Source organism: Lathyrus oleraceus, chromosome 2 (genome assembly GCF_024323335.1).
Source record: "Lathyrus oleraceus cultivar Zhongwan6 chromosome 2, CAAS_Psat_ZW6_1.0, whole genome shotgun sequence".
In the NCBI taxonomy this organism is placed as follows: domain Eukaryota; kingdom Viridiplantae; phylum Streptophyta; class Magnoliopsida; order Fabales; family Fabaceae; genus Lathyrus; species Lathyrus oleraceus.
The window spans coordinates 377,847,899-377,865,453 of NC_066580.1; positions in this window are offsets into that span (position 1 = coordinate 377,847,899).

Consider the following 17,555-nt stretch of genomic DNA (forward strand, 5'->3'; position numbering starts at 1 on the left):
TACCTGCTAACCCCCAGTGGTGGTATAAGCCTGAGTTACATTGTGTTTACCATTCTGGTGCTCCCGGCCATGACGTGGAGAATTGTTACCCTTTGAAGACCAAGGTTCAAGACCTTGTGAGGTGTGGTATTTTATGTTTTGAGGACGTAGGCCCTAATGTGAAGAAGAACCCATTGCCCGAACATGGGAAATCTATCAACATGACCATGATAGATGCCGAGTCTGCTTTGTTAACCGATTGGGTTGTTGCCAGGTGCGCAAGGATGTTCAGGAAATGCTGGACGAAGGAGTCATTGAGATCCTTCAAAACAGGAATGTTGATGAAAATGAGCCTGAGGTCAATGTGATCTCCCCAGTGTTCCGGATACCCGAGCCTGTTATCATCAAGTACAATGGTAGCAAGCAGAAGGCTTCTCCCGCTCTGATCATTAAGCCTGCTGGTCCTGTGCCTTACTCTTCTGAAAAGGCAGTTCCCTATCGCTATAACGCCGTAGCAGTAGAGAATGGGAAAGAGGTGTCCTTGCCCTCTTCTTCTGTTGTGAATATTGCCGATGTTAGCGGTTTGACCCGTAGTGGCCGTGTATTTTCAGCACTGCAGAAGCCTCAAATTAATGTTGATTTTGTTGAACGCCCGATTGGGAACATTGTGAATTCTCCGAATCCGGCACTTGCTGTTAAGCCCTCCTCCGTACTGAAAACTCCTACTTCTGTTGGCCCGAGTGGCAATGCGAAAGAAGACTGTGATGAGATGCTGAGACTCATCAAGAAAAGCGAGTACAATGTTGTAGACCAACTTCTACAAACGCCATCCAAAATATCTATGTTATCCTTACTCTTAAATTCAGAACCACACCGAGAGGCTCTGCAGAAGGTGTTGGATGTGGCATATGTGGATCACGATGTCACTTTGGAGCAATTCGATAGCATTGTTGCAAACATTACTGCTTGTAACAACCTGAGCTTTTGTGACTCTGATCTCCCTGAGGAGGGAAGAGATTACAACCTGGCATTACATATATCTATGGGTTGTAGAGACGACGCCATGTCCAATGTACTGGTGGACATTGGGTCATCATTTAACGTATTGCCAAAGTCCACTCTCTCAAAGCTATCATATCAAGGGCCTCCCATGAGGCAGAGTGGACTAGTTGTGAAGGCTTTCGATGGGTCTCACAAAACTGTGATTGGGGAAGTTGATCTCCCAATCAAGATCGGACCAAGTGATTTCCAGATTACCTTCCAGGTTATGGACATTCACCCATCGTATAGTTGTCTCTTAGGAAGACCATAGATTCACGAGGCAGGCGCCGTGACGTCCACCCTACACCAGAAATTGAAATTCGTGAAAAACAAGAAGCTGGTGGTGGTAGGGGGAGAAAGGGCTCTCCTAGTTAGTCATTTGTCTTCCTTCTCTTATATAGATGCTGAGGTTGAAATTGGAACTCCTTTCTAAGCTTTATCTATAACTGAGCCTATTGAGAAGAGAACTCCTTCATTTTCTCCCTACAAAGATGCAAAGTTGGCCATTGAGCGTGGTGCAACCACTGGTTTAGGAAAAATGATTGAGTTAGAAGACAACGAGTCCCGAGCTGGCATAGGTTTTTCTTCTGGTACTTTCAACAAGCAAGGGTTATTCAAGAGTGGAGGTTTCATCCACACTGGTCTAGATGAGGAGGCTGCTACCGTTTTAGAAGAAGATACAAAGGATTCTGGAAATTTCATCATCCCTGGAGGGATCTGCAACAATTGGGTCGTTGTGGATATTCCAACAGTTGTCCATAAGTCAACGTAATAATCGCTTTGTTTGAAAATCCTTCTCCCATGCCAAAAGGAGGAGTGATGACATTGATGGCGCATAAGTACAATGATATTTTCATTCAATAAATTCATGTTAAATGTTTGTTTTTCCCATTTATTTTCCCTTTTTGTTTTTGCATGAAATTGGTGATCACATAATACCCTAAAAAATAAAATAAAATCAATCTTCTCATCTGCATAATGATTTGCCTTGTTTGATTTCTAAAAGCTTTTCATATCCAAAATCATTATGCAGGTTGATTTCTAAACCCATTGAACATAATGACCCAACATCATCTCCCAATTTTGAATTCCCTGTATTTGAGGCAGAGGAAGATGATGTTGAAGAGATTCCTGATGAGATCACCCGGCTACTTGAGCATGAAGAGAAGATCATTCAGCCGTATCTTTGGAATCTGGAAATAGTCAACTTAGGGTCTGAAGATTGTGTGCGAGAGGTAAAGATTGGGGCACTTCTGGAAGAATCTGTTAAGAAGGGGTTGATTAAGTTGCTACGAGAATATGTTGACGTCTTTGCCTGGTCATATGAAGACATGCCTGGTCTAGATACAGATATTGTGCAACATTTCCTACCTTTAAAGCCTGAGTGCGTGCCTGTGAAGCAGAAACTCAGAAGAACTCATCCTGATATGGCAGTGAAGATCAAAGAGGAAGTTCAGAAGCAAATCGATGCGGGGTTTCTGGTGACTTCTATATATCCTCAATGGGTGGCCAATATTGTGCCCGTGCCTAAGAAAGATGGAAAAGTCCGGATGTGTGTGGACTATAGAGACTTGAATAAAGCTAGTCCGAAAGATGATTTCCCCCTACCACATATGGATATGTTGGTAGACAATACAGCTAAATTCAAAGTTTTCTCGTTTATGGATGGATTTTCCGGATATAATCAGATTAAGACGGCACCCGAGGATATGGAGAAGACAACTTTCATCACACCTTGGGGAACATTCTGTTATCGAGTGATGCCCTTCGGTTTGAAGAACGCCGGAGCCACGTATCAACGAGCTATGACCACCTTGTTTCATGATATGATGCACAAGGAGATTGAGGTATATGTTGACGATATGATTGCTAAGTCAAGAATGGAAGTTGAACATGTAGAGCATTTGTTGAAGCTTTTCCAGTGTTTGAGGAAATATAAGCTTCGTCTGAATCCCAACAAGTGTACATTTGGAGTCCGTTCTGGCAAGTTATTGGGCTTCATTGTTAGTGAAAGAGGTATTGAGGTTGATCCTGCAAATGTCAAAGCAATACAAGAGATGTCTGCGCCCAAAACTGAGAAGCAAGTCCGAGGTTTTCTTGGCCGCTTGAATTATATCTCCAGATTCCTATCCCACATGACTGCCACATGTGCCCCTATATTCAAGCTCCTCCGGAAAGACCAATCCCATGATTGGACCGAGGATTGCCAGAAAGCTTTCGACAGTATTAAAGAATATCTGTCTGAGCCTCCGATTCTGTCTCCGCCTGTAGAGGAAGACCTTTGATCATGTATCTGACTGTTCTTGAAAACTCGATGGGTTGTGTCCTTGGTCAGCAAGACGAATCAGGGAAGAAGGAGTATGCTATTTACTACCTGAGTAAGAAGTTCACTGATTGTGAGTCTCGATACTCAATGCTTGAAAAGACATGATGTGCTTTGGCTTGGGCTGTTAAGCGCTTACGCCAGTATATGATAAATCATACGACTTGGTTGATATCCAGAATGGATCCAATCAAGTACATCTTCGAGAAGCCTGCTTTAACAGGGAGAATTGCCCGTTGGCAGATGTTGTTATCTGAGTATGATATTGAGTATCGAGCTCAGAAGGCTATTAAAGGTAGTATCTTGGCTGACCATTTGGCACATCAGCCTATTGAAGATTAGCAGTCAGTTCAGTATGACTTCCCGGATGAGGAAATTATGTATTTGAAAGTGAAAGATTGCGATGAGCCTACACTTGATGAAGGGCCAGAGCCTGGTTCCAGATGGAGTATGGTGTTTGATGGCACTGTAAATCAGTATGGAAATGGTATTGGGGCCGTGATTATTACTCCTCAGGGCGCGCATATTCCTTTTACAGCAAGGCTAACTTTCAAATGCACGAATAATATGGCTGAGTATGAGGCCTGTATTATGGGATTGAAGGAATGTATTAATCTAAGGATCAAGCATCTTGATGTATATGGTGATTCGGCCCTCGTTGTTAATCAGATTAAGGGTGAATAGGAAACGAATCAGCTTGGCCTCATTCCATACAAAGATTATGCGAGGAGGATTTCAACGTTCTTTACTGAGGTTGACTTCCATCATATTTCTCGAGATGAGAATCGGATGGCAGATGCTCTTGCTATGCTTGCTTCAATGATTGTGGTTAAATTGTGGAATGAAGTCCCCAATATCACCGTGATGCGCTTGGACAGACCAACTCATGTATTTGCAGTAGAAGAAGTAAAAGATGATAAGCCGTGGTATTATGATATCAAGTGTTTTCTTCAGAGCCAGATTTACCCGCCTGGGGCATCTGTAAAAGATAGGAAGACTTTGAGGAGATTGTCAGGCAGTTTCTACCTCAATGGCGAAGTGCTTTACAAAAGAAATTTTGACATGGTTCTGCTCAGATGCGTGGATAGACACGAAGCAGACCTGTTGATGACTGAGGTCCATGAGGGTTCATTTGGTACTCATTCCAATGGACATGCCATGGCTAGAAATATGTTGAGAGCATGCTACTATTGGCTGACAATGGAGTCTGACTGCTGCAAATTTGTGAAGAAATGCCACAAGTGTCAGATTTATGCTAATAAGATTCATATTCCCCCGACACTTTTGAATGTGATCTCATCACCATGGCCTTTCTCCATGTGGGGAATTGACATGATTGGCATGATAGAGCCGAAAGCGTCCAATGGACATTGATTTATTCTCGTAGCAATTGATTACTTCACCAAGTGGGTTGAAGTGGCGTCGTATGCAAATGTGACCAGGCAGGTGGTCGTGAAGTTTATCAAGAATCAACTCATATGCCGATATGGTGTGCCAGATAAGATCATTACTGATAATGGATCTAACTTGAATAACAAGATGATGAAAGAGTTGTGTAGTGAATTCAAGATTGCACATCATAATTCTTCTCCGTACAGACCCAAGATGAATGGGGCTGTTGAAGCTGCTAACAAGAATATCAAGAAAATTATCCAGAAGATGGTTGTTACGTAGAGAGATTGGCATGAGATGTTGCCATTCGCTTTGCATGGCTATCGTACATCTGTCCGCACTTCAACAGGGGCAACCCCTTTCTCTCTTGTTTATGGCATGGAGGTTGTACTCCCAGTAGAGGTGGAGATCCCATCAATGAGAGTCTTGATGGAGTCCAAGTTGACTGATACTGAATGGGTTCAGAGTCGTTATGACCAGCTAAACTTGATTGAAGAGAAGAGATTGACTGCTATGTGCCATGGTCAGTTATATCAGCAGAGAATGAAGAAAGCTTTTGATAAGAAGGTCAAGCCTCGTGTGTTCCGAGAAGGTGACCTTGTGCTCAAGAAAGTTTTGTCTTTCGCGCCTGATGCTTGCTTTTCGCAAGTGTACGAACGCGTCAGAGTAATATAAAAGTATTATAACCTGGACTTCTTAACCAAAAGAGGTTCTTACGAACCAGACTCTAAACTTATAAATGCGTCCGAAAATAGTTTTAAAATCTCTTTTCTTTTTAATGTTAAAAACTCCTAATGAACTAGACAAAGCGCTTTCGCTGTTTTTGAAATAGTTAAAAACAATTAAGTTTATAAAGACGTTGGACGACTTTCGATCTTACCCAACGAAATTGAAGTGCGGGAAAACTTAAGTTGAAAGTTAAAATAGCCCTTAAGTGTTTCTACGAACAATTGTACGGATTATTGGTTTAGTTACGATCCTTACATTCTAGCCTTATAAATTTAGCTAGACATGGTAAAGTAAAAGTGCATAAATTTAAATAAAAGTAGTACGAGTGCGGAAAGTAAATAAAAGTAGTGCGAGTGCGGGAAGTAAATAATTTAAAGTGAGTGCGAGGAAATAAATAAAGTAAAAGCGAGTGCGAGGAAATAAATAAAGTAAAAGCGAGTGCGAGAAATAAATAAAGTAAAAGCGAGTGCGGGAAATAAATAAAGTAAAAGCGAGTGCGGGAAATAAATAAAGTAAAAGCGAGTGCGGGAAATAAATAAAGTAAAAGCGAGTACGGGAAATAAATAAAGTAAAAGCGAGTGCGGGAAATAAATAAAGTAAAGACAAGAAATAAAAACATGCTCCAATCGGAGGGCTGAGTAAATTGCAATGCGGAAAAGAAAATGGCGGCAGGATTAACTTCCTTCCAAAGTGCTCTAAACTCGATTACAGACTCTATCACAGACTTGATGACACAATTGTGGTAACACTCCAATGCGAAGCGATTACCACTATGAAATACTGAATATATGCCTAAGTGAAACAAAGTTGCTTCTGAGTTTGCCTCTGCTCTAAGTTTGGATGATTGTAAAACTGAATTCGCGTTTCTATTTATAGGCAAATAAAAAAGGTGGAATTGACTTGGATGCCCTTCAACTTGAAAATAGAGGAAATCGTTTCCTTCTTGTGGCGCCCGCCACAAGGCTATGGCGCCCGCCACAAGCACAAAGTGGGGCGCCTTAGTGGATGTAGTGGGGAAACGTGGGAGTTGAGGGAGTTGGACTTGGACACGTCATGGCTTGGTCTGTGGCGCCCGCCATGGGGTAGGCCATAAGCACAAAATGCTGAATTTTAGGGTTTTTAGCCCTTTTTCACTCCTTTTCTCGATCGGGGCTCCGATTAAAGTAAAAACCTGAAAACAAAGGAAAACACAGTAATAACACAACAAAATGACAATAAAACAACTAGAATGCATGTGAAATCGGAGTCGAAAATACGTAAATTTTAGTGTGATCAAACTCTCCCACACTCAAACCTTTGCTTGTCCTCAAGCAAAACATTGAAAAGCTCATAAAAGAAAATTTGTGTAAACGAGTGCTTCAGGTAAAAATTCCAAGTTCAAGTCGGGATGCAGTGATAGGTACTAACTGAGTGAACTAAGGGTATCATGATGACACTGATCCGCGAATACGGACATAAACTTTATTCCTATATTAACCAACCCATATTATCCCACAATACCTAGGCCTGCCTCTTCATCTCTTTTTGTGTCCTTTTCATTCAGGCGCAATCACATTAAGCCCGTTATCCGTACATACTTCATAGTAGAGTGGCATGTTAGTGATTATGATCAGAGCTTGGGGTTTCTGGCACATATACATGTGTAAACCCTTTTATTAGGCCCTACTGTAGTTGTGGGGGATCGGATCGTAATCCGCCCTACCGAGTTTAGTGCCAGATACCTCTGAACCAACTAACAGTGAGTACTGCTTTTCTTTTTCTTTTTCTTTTTCTTTTTGTAGCAATTTTTACAATCCTTTGGTTTAAACGACTTTGTGAGGGTCACCTATACCGGAGTTGCCTTTTTGTTTTTTTTTTCTGGATCATTCACTTATTTGGATCGGTCCTCTACGTAGAGGATGCGTAGGCCGGAGCTGACTGCTGAGATAAACTACTAAGGACTTATACGGAAATGATGATTAAGGCCATGGTATATGGGGTTTCGGGAATGATTCCTATATTTACGAAGCTTATGGTGCTAAAACAGATACTGATGTTTCGCAAAGTTCTCCCAAGTCACCGCATCCTTACTCAAAGCGTGTCCTTAAAACCTGCAAACTTTCGAAATAACACTATTTTCTTTTGCAAAAAAATAAATTTGGTGGGGCTAAAGATATGGGGAGGTAGGATTGTACTAAGGATCTACTCTATTTGGTGACTCGTCAGACTCATGCATTATACTAAAAAGCAAAATAAACAACTAAAAGGGAAATTAAACAACTAAAAGGAAATAAACAGTCTAAAAACAGCAAATAAAACTGAAAATAAAAGGAAAATGATAAATGCTCCTCCCACACTTAAATCGAACATTGTCCCCAATGTTTCGAAATAAGGTAAGGGAAGAGTTACCTGGAAACCTATTGCTGACCACTAGTGCCTTCGCCATCCTGAGGTGGACGACGGGATCGGGTACGACGACGGTCTCTCCGATCCATCCTCGCCTGCAGGGCATCCTGAGTGGTCCTCACCTCTCAAAGGTTACCTATAATGGAACCTTGATTGGCTTCAATTAGTGCCATGTGTCTCTGGTTATAATGTTGTTGACGGGCCTGTGTATCTGTGATCACTTGTAGAGACTGTAGAACAGTGTCATAGGACCTGTCTGTCCTCCGCTGTGATTCTTGCATGAAGTTCATATTATCCGTCATTTGTTGCTGGAGGATAGAGAGTAGGTCGTCACGCCTTTGCTCTCTAGCCAGGTGGTCACGCCACATCTCCTCTGTAATATAGAAGCCAGGAGTGGTACCTGCAGAAGAAGAAGATGGTGTGGTGTGTGGTGGTGAAGGATGATGGGGGGACACATGTGGTACGGGAGATCTCTCTCTCCGATCATATTCATCATCAGTGTCTGGTCCCGCCTCATCAGGAATGTTAGGAGGAAGAGGACCCAAAACAGGTGGAGCATTTAAATCGTAGGTCCAATTCCTCTCATCACGTATATCTGTACGTCTAGTGCAAGGTAGAATAACAGATGGGATGGCTACACCATGAATCATAAGTGTATAACCTCCTTCTCTCCTTGAACGACACAATTTCATGTCTCTCAGAAATTTTAAGTTAATTGTGCGAGGAGGTAAGGGGTCTAGGGTAGCCATCTCATTGTTCAGGTTAAGTGCCCGAGCAATAGATGTAATCAAGCCACCAAAAGAAATCGGTCCCGCCTTATTCAGAGTTAAAATCATATGGGCGAGCATAAACGGAACCGAATTAATTTTCCTATTTGTGAGGCTTCCTTGCAAATATAGAAGCTCTTTAGCGTTGACCTTATTTGGATTCTCCCGGCCAAAAATAGTGCATGCCAACAGATATCTAAAAACTCTGATGACCGGGTTATGGATAGTTGAGGCAAGTACTCCTTCAAAAGAGTTAATGGAAGTGTTTGATAAACGCTCCCAGAAGGAAAATACCTCAACAGACCATTCGGAATCCAAAGGGGCCTCACAAATAGCACTTTCCCCATGAGGGATCCCTAACAGACTGGCTAGTTCATCGGTACTGAATTGGTATTCAACAGCAAACATTCTAAATTTGACAGTACCGACTGTGCTAGCAGTGTTAGGGATGACAATATAAATTAAGGAACTTAAAAATTCGATTGTCAGCCGCTCATAGGTGGGTTCTTTGTTGATAAAGAAATTATGTAATCCTAAGATGTCTAATAAATGAAAAACGCTATGGTAGATACCTAAAGTGTAGAGACAATCTTCGTCAACATACCTTGTCGGGAGGATTTCCCGATTCTGCAACCGTTCAATGATTTTTCTTTGTCTCTCCCCTGGTTTCCCTTCTCGAAGAATGAATCCGTTGAACTCCATTTGAATGCTCTTAAAATGTGGATGAAGAAGATGAAGTGGTTGGTGAAAAGGTTGGATTTTTACAAAATCCGGCGGATGAAATCAAAAACGGAAAGTGGAACGATGATATGTGTGGTATGATGGTTAGGAAAGTATGAGCTTTTTGGGGGGTTCAAGGACTTTTTTCCAAGGTGAAAAAAATGGGTTTTGGAGGTTGGAAGTTGCAAAAATGGTGAAGAAAAGTGGTCATTTTCCTGTTTCCCCGTGGTAAATGAATAATGGCTTAATAATTAGTAATCATTATCCCCGGCGGAGTCTGCGGTTCTCTACCCTCATACCGGTAGTTGTAAACCCTATTTCTTCCCTTTTTGCAGAGTAACTATTTTTGCTCATCTTTAATTGGTGACAGTTATCTTCATCCAATATTCGGTGATGATATCCCCTCATCTGTTTGGATAATTGCCCTGATTACGCAATTTATCCCCAGCGGGTCATCTCTCGTCTACCTTGTTGTTGTTGGTAACGATTGTTCCTCCCCTGAATTGGTCATCATTATATACCTAGTTTCGGTATCCTGATGCCTTTTCTTTTCAGTCGATTTATCCTTTATTAACCCAGTAACCGGTTGTGGATAATCGTCCATGCGAGTATATTATCTACATTCTGACGGTAATAGATAGTATATCTCATACACTCTCGGGTCTGAAGCCTTTTGTTCTTCCCTAGTTGAGTAAGATTCGTATCCCCTTTATGGAGTCGAATATCCATCCTGTAATCGAGTTTGCTTTTAGCCCTCTTTTGGATGATGAGTGTTTTGGGAATATTCCCCAATTCACGCCTTGGTTGGTCACCTATTATATGCCCAGTAACTGGTATCCCTGGTGTTCCTTCCTCTCTGCTCCCTATTATGACTTTTTGTCCCCTGTGGAGTCAGAATCCCTGAGTTGAAGTATACCTTTTAGGTTTTCCTCAGACGTTTTGAAGTTTTGATATCTCTCACCCTTATACCGGTCTTGGATATTCATCTCTTCCTGAGCATGTTGTATCTCTCACCCTCATACCTGGCGTTCAGATCACATGTCTCCTTGAGCTTATTACCCAGTAACCAGTAATACCTCGTCCCGCTGCTTCCCCAGGAGTGTCCTTGTGGACATCCCTAGTGAAGTCCCTTAGTGGATTGTTTTCATCCGGATTTTATCCGAAGTATCCGTTGTGGATAGTTTTTTGTTGTATTGGCATATTCCCCAATACATGCATCTTCGAGTCAGCTCGAGTCTTTCCATTGGATCTTTTCCCTTTGGAATTCTGTTCCCCACGCTTTGAGTCGTGACCTGCTCGCGCATTTTTATCCCTTTTCTATCCCCAGGGTCTTGGTCCCATGGAGTGAATTGCTCATATGGATTATCAGTGGCTTATGATTTCTTTGCTTTTATGGACACATATCTCCACAGAGTGCTACCATTTTTCATACATACATTTGCATCATGAGGTCTCTTAAGGACCAAAATTCGGCTATGATGTTAATGCTCACTACGAGTATCACATGGGTGCCCCAAGGCACACAGTGGAGGATTGAAAGGCCTTCAAACATAAGGTTCAAGACTTGATTGACAGTAAGGCAGTTTCTTTCACGCCAGTTAGGCCAAATGTTGCAACATACCCTATGTCGGCGCATACGGAGCAGAGTGAAGCTCGAAGATAAAGCTTCTCACCGGCCTGAACAAGCAGAGCAATTCCTAACGAAGAATCAAGAGATGAAGGCCCGTTGCTTTGAATGAAGGCAATGATTATGCCATTTTTTACCATTTCGCATTCTTGTAATTTGTTCTTGTTTGCCTAAGTACTGTATGCTTTAAAACATTGTTATGTGTATTTGGTCTTATTAATAGGATGATTATGCATGTTTTCAATCAATCTTTTCATATTCGCTCATATTATCGCATTTGCAAAGCACAAACACATGCTTTTCCACTTCACCTTCTTTATCACACTATTGTTAGTAAATGTTGCAAGGAGGATGGCGAAAACAAAATACTCATAATTGCTGATTGAATGCTTTCGGATAAAATCCTGCTAATGATGTAGATGCATTGTTTCAAAACCCCAAACACTGGAGACATAAGGAGTTAATCCCTAGTCAACCACTTCGAGCCTAGAAGTAGGAGTTTCTTCCAGATCTACAAACCCATACGCTTAACCTGGGGCAGTGTAGTGTTCAGTTGATTTGATTACGCATTCAAATTACAAAATGAAATATCCCATACAAGGATCAATCACATGATATTCTTCGCACACATCCTGAAGTGTCGAAGGAACTACACAAATCCAAATTTTATGTCGGTTGTTCTTCAATGACCAATGACTTGGCAGTCACAATTTTCCAAAAAAAAAAATTAAAGAAAGAGCCCACTAAGTCCAAAAACCTAAAAGGAGATTTAGGCAAAAACTGGGGCAATCCCGATGGATTAAAGCTTCAACAAGCGGTCCATGCAAAAGTTAGGGATCAAAACAAAAATCGAAAGAGACAATGAGAATCCTCAACAAGACAAAACAAGATTCGGTGACCGTTATACCAAAATCAAAGGGTCACCAACATCCATGAAGAGCAAAATAAAATGACTGTCATTTCAAGAGATCTTACACTGCTGAACTCTCGTAAAAGTAAAGTGTGTGTCGAATTAACTAAACGTAGGATTAGAGATCATCATGAAGAAGGGGTGGGTTAAAATAAACTTTGAGCCTTATATCCTTTCGTTTCAATAACCGTGAACCAAGCCACGTTACAACCTTCAAAAGACCTAATTGAAGTAGGGTTTATTCTGAAAGCATACTACAACAAGGTTGCGTAAGCTGACTCCTAGAGATTTGCTAATATTCTATTCTCATTATATCACTCACATGCTAGTGTAAGACCCCAATTTTGACCCTAAGATCCTTCATGGTGTCGCATTACGCGAAAAACCGGCGGGAAAAAGACACAGAGAGCCGCCACCGTGCGTTATTTATCCCAAAAGAGGGAAAGGAAACGCTCGAAGTAAACCTGGAAAGGAATGGTCTCGCGACCAGAGATTGATAGGATCGGGAGTCGGTTATTCGAAGGGAAGGTATTAGCACCCCTACGCATCCGTCGTACTCGACGGGATCCACGCTCAGAAAGAATAGAAAGAAGGTTGCTAAAGATACTGCTCAAACACTGCACAACACTGGAAGGAAACACAGAAAAGACGGAAGAAACGGGACTCGGCATGATATCGCATCCTGGGCCTACGTAGTCTATCAGACACAGACATCAGAGTCGACGTAGTTCGGGGCGGGGGAAACGTTCTCGCTAGGATGTCGCATCCTATGCATACGTATCTTCTCTAACCAGAGAAGAATCAGAGCACTCGTAGCTCGGCTAACGCACGCCAAACAAAACACAAACAGGAAACCGACTGCCAATCGCTGGACTTACATCAGACTCCGAACCAACAAACACACACAGGAAACAGACTGCCAATCGCTGGACTTACGTCAGACTCCAAACAAACAAACAAGACACAGGAAACTAACTGCCAATCGCTGGACTTATGTCAGACTTCAAACACACGCAAAGGGCGAAAAAGAAAAAGGGCGAACAAAACACACGCAAAAACAAAAAGGTCACCCGGAGAGATCAGCTCAATCTCCTACCTACGTACCTCATCTGGTATGAGGATCAGGGCGACGTAGTTCCCCTAAACAGGGAAAGAACTTCTAACCTAACCAGAGACAAAGGGGGATAACAAGCTACTAGGGAGACTACGACTCGAGCCTAGAAGTTGTCATGCATACGATCCCTATGTTGAGGTCTATATCCTAACTTACACAGAAGCAAGCTAGCCTAAACAGCACAATAAAGCAAACACAAGCATAAGAGAGCAAGCACACACACTATATGCAAACAATTGGCTCATACAAGGCTAGGTTGTAGAAACAAGCCAACTGGAATGGGGTGTTTTTAGCTCTTAACCCTAACATTGAGAGTTAGGGTGAAGCAGATGAAATGGAGATGAGGGTTATGCCTCATAGCTCTTATCCCTGGCCTGGGAGAGCTTGAATCAAATAGAAAGTGTGGGAGTTCAGAATGAGGGAACTCTTCTCCACATGACTGACACAACAAGATTTTGGGTTCTTATTCACAATGCATCAACACATGGTGTGAGCAAAGTGAATGACACAACTGAATAGCAGGGAATGGATTGCACATCCCTTTTATCTGCCAATTTCCTCTTAAGAGGTCTTTACCTGCTTGGCACAAAATTAAACAAACACAAGCATTGCCTCTTAAGGAGGGCTTCAGACAGGTGCCTGCCAAAGTAACATGACAGGTCTTCCAGACTACATGAAGATCAAGGAATTATACCTCAGTGGTTTTCCAACCACAAGCAAGCAAAGCAAATTTCAAATGAACTTAAAGCAACTTAAGTACCTGTGGAAACAGCTAAACCAATCAGTACAAAATCCAGACAAGCAATCAACAGTCAATATTCAAACAGACAACCCAATATGCAACACACGAGCCATAAACACAAGTGAATTATCATCAAGGCCTACAAAACAAGAAAATGTTAGCCAACAATAACAAATGATCAAGCTCAAATGAAGGAGCAACATCAACCATGGAGATGTATACTTGAACCTGAAATTCACAACTCAAATGTAAGTAACAAACCGCTAGGTCAAAGCCTGGGGTCAAAAGGGGATCAAAAATCCAAAACAGAACTTGATATTCAACATGGATCATATTTAATCAATCAAGAACAAGTCCTAAAAAGGACCAAAGCAAAATCAACATGCAAGTTCATGTAATAGGCAAGAGAAGTCAATGACCAATTCAAGGCACACATGTGAACATCAAGAATGAAAATTCCAAATCAAAACAGAAATGATTTAAATAATTCTGGAAAAATTCATGGACATTCATCACATCTAACATGATCATCACACAAAAAATCAGAAGCATCAGAGGTCATTTGGCATGGAAATCAAATTGCACAAGTTGATCATCCAAAGGTGTGACACAAATTGTCACACCATGCAAACACAAGCATAAAACAGAATTGGCACATGAGAAAAATACCAGATCAAGCCTCAAAGGTCCATCAATGTGTCTAGAATCAGCATGTAAAATTTCAAATCCATTGGATTAAAAACAAGCATTTCACAATGGAAAGAGTAAGGCAAGGTCATACATACACACATGATCAATCAACCTAGAGCCAATAAAATTCCAGCCATGCACAACTTGCAAATTCATCATCATAAGAAATTAGACATCTCAAGGATCAATGTGCAAAAAATTGGGGATGAATTGATGCATTTTTCAATTAATTATGAATTTTCTAAGTTGGCATACAAAATGAAATCCAAAAATGAACATGTATATGGAATATGGAGGGAAAACAAAAAGAATGAAGCAATTTGAATATTTTGCACTCGGCCAGAATCGATCCTTGTCAACATTTGAATGTGGCGCGCGCCAGGTGCCAAAACGCACCGTTTCATTTAATAGGTGGCAGTCAACACGCTGAAGTGGCCAAGTCAAACCAATGGAGACCAATGGAAATGCAACATAAGCGCACACATGGACCAATAACACTCAAACCCTAAGCCAGCATGGATATACGCAGGAACCGTCGCTATTGCCAGAAAACCGTCGCTAATCTCCAGAACGCATGAATCTTCATCTTCTTCATGAGGAAGAAGATGAACATGACGAACTTCATGCATCAATTTTCCAGAAAATCTAGAAATGTCCAGAAATCAACAAAACTTATTTCACTAGCAAGATCTTTCAATGGTGAGCAAGGATCAACAAACATTTAAGCTTAAAACATCAAGATCAACAAGAATCGAGCATGAACATTTTTGGATGCAAAACTTCAAATGCACATAACTCAGTCAATAATGCTCCATTTCACACGATTTTTAGCTCAGAATTCTCAGCAAACAACGATCTACACAAATATACTCATGGATTGGAGGATTAAGAGAGTCAAAAATCCTACCTCTTGAAGAGTAGGTTCTTGTTTTGCACGATTCAGCACTCCAAATGATCCAGATCAATTCCAGGATGCTTATAGAGATGATTGATGAAGAATTGGAAGCTCAAACACTTGTGAATCCAGCTTAATTTGAAAACTCCATTAACACCTTCAAGCTTCAAGCATGGTTGAATCTGACACGAATTCTTCAAAGTGCACGTTGAATCACACTCTAAACTTCACCAGGATCAAGAATTATGCAAGGAAATGAGTGTTTGTGTGAAGAATTTGGAAGTTCTTTGTGAGAGAAAATTTTGAGCAAAATTCTAAATCTAGATCTGAAAATGTGTGTTGTGAATGAAACAGTTGTGATTAAGCTTATATATGTCCTCTTAATCATTCTGAAATTAAGCTTAAGCCATATTTAATTGGGATTAGAGGAGTATAAGGTGTATGCACCAATTTGCATTTTCACCTCATGCATGAGATGCACACGTGAACAGTGCACACCAAGGCCCAAATCCACTCAAAATTACTCCATGCACACATTAGGATTGGAATTTCATGCATGTGATCAACCAAATTTGATTTTTGCAATTTTCCTCCAAAATATTCATGAATAAACAAGTGACCATGTGATAACAATTCATGCAATGTGATGAGGTATTTGGAAAATACATGACATGAGAAACATTTTGCAAAAAGAACCACCAAATTTGGAGTCTTGGTTCAAAAGATATGGCCATTTGAAGTTTCAAGCACACTTTGCCATGATTTGATCATAACTCCTTAACCATTCATTAGAAATTCATGATCTTGGACTTTTTGGAAATGGGAGAGAGAGATATTCAACTTTCATGTTGGACAAAATTTCATTTGAAGCTTCTTTGATGTTGGAAAGTTGAGTTGAAGTTGGTCCAAAACTTGCCATTTTTGGAAACTTGAAATTACAGGTCACTTTCCATTTTTGGAAACTTTTGATCTGTCTTCAAAATCTTCAAGGTAGATGTTTGACATGTTGAATAACCTTCTTTGGGACATGAATGAAGTGTCTCAAACCATTTCTCCATCTCCTAGCCCTCATTTGACTTGCAGTTGACTTTTATGGGCCTCAGATGACTTGGTCATGCACTGTGGACTTTGAGCCTCTAGCCTTTGGTCAAGTTGCTTCAAAATGATCCTTGACTCATGTAAGATCTCTAGAACAACCATATGGCCTTCATCTCATGGAAAAACCCTTGCTCTCTTGCACAGATGGATTCTCCTGATCAGTTTTGACTGATGCAATGCAATGGACTATACAATGTGAATGCAATGTTAATGACCGAAAAATGAAATGAATGTACAAATGGGAGGTGCAAATTTGAGGTGCTACACATGGCATCATGACATTGCATTTGCATTGCCTCAAGGATCTTTAGCATCTTGGTTCCCTTTGCCTTTGGGTGGGACTCCTTGTGATTGGTTTGAGATCACCAAGCATGCTTGAATTATACATCATTGTTTCTCTTAATTTTGTTTACTAACCAAAAGCACAAAAATGTGTCACTAACATCTTTTGTTTGAAGCTTGAGTATCATCCAAGACATTTTGTGGGTTCTATTTAGATGATCAGTTAACACAAGGGAATGGCTTGAGATACTTCCAACAGGTTCAAATGGGGTCTATTCGTCAGTCAAAACGTTAATCTTGAAGGAGCAAAAGTTTGTTCATGAGCTGTCATGCTCGCTAGGCGAGCAGAATGGATCGCCTAGCGAGTCCCAAGAAAAGCCACCAGAATCACCTACGCTCAGAGGAATTTCTTGAACTGTCATGCTCGCTAGGCGAAGCCCAGGTGTAAAAAAAATAAAAAAAAATAAAAAAAAATAAAATAAATAAATAAATAAGTAAAATATAACAGAAATTTTTTGGACTTGGGCCTCTCTCATTTGAGCCCACAGGTCCACAAAAATCAGGTTATAAATTCAGAGTTTCAGTGAAACAAAATTCCATTCTTTTCCTATTACCCTGGCAGGGAAAAAGATAGTGAGAGAAGAGCTAACAGAGTTCAGAGCAACCTCCAGAGACTGAAGGGAACTCATCTGCAAAGAGCCAATTCCATCTCATATAAACCCTCAGATTGCTTTGCAAACCCAACCGGGCAATTCAATTTCATTCGATCTCTCCAATCAGGTTTGCCTTATTCCCATTACTTTATGCTTTTAATTTGAATGCTCTGAATGTATGAGGTATTATGGGTGAATTTGATACCCT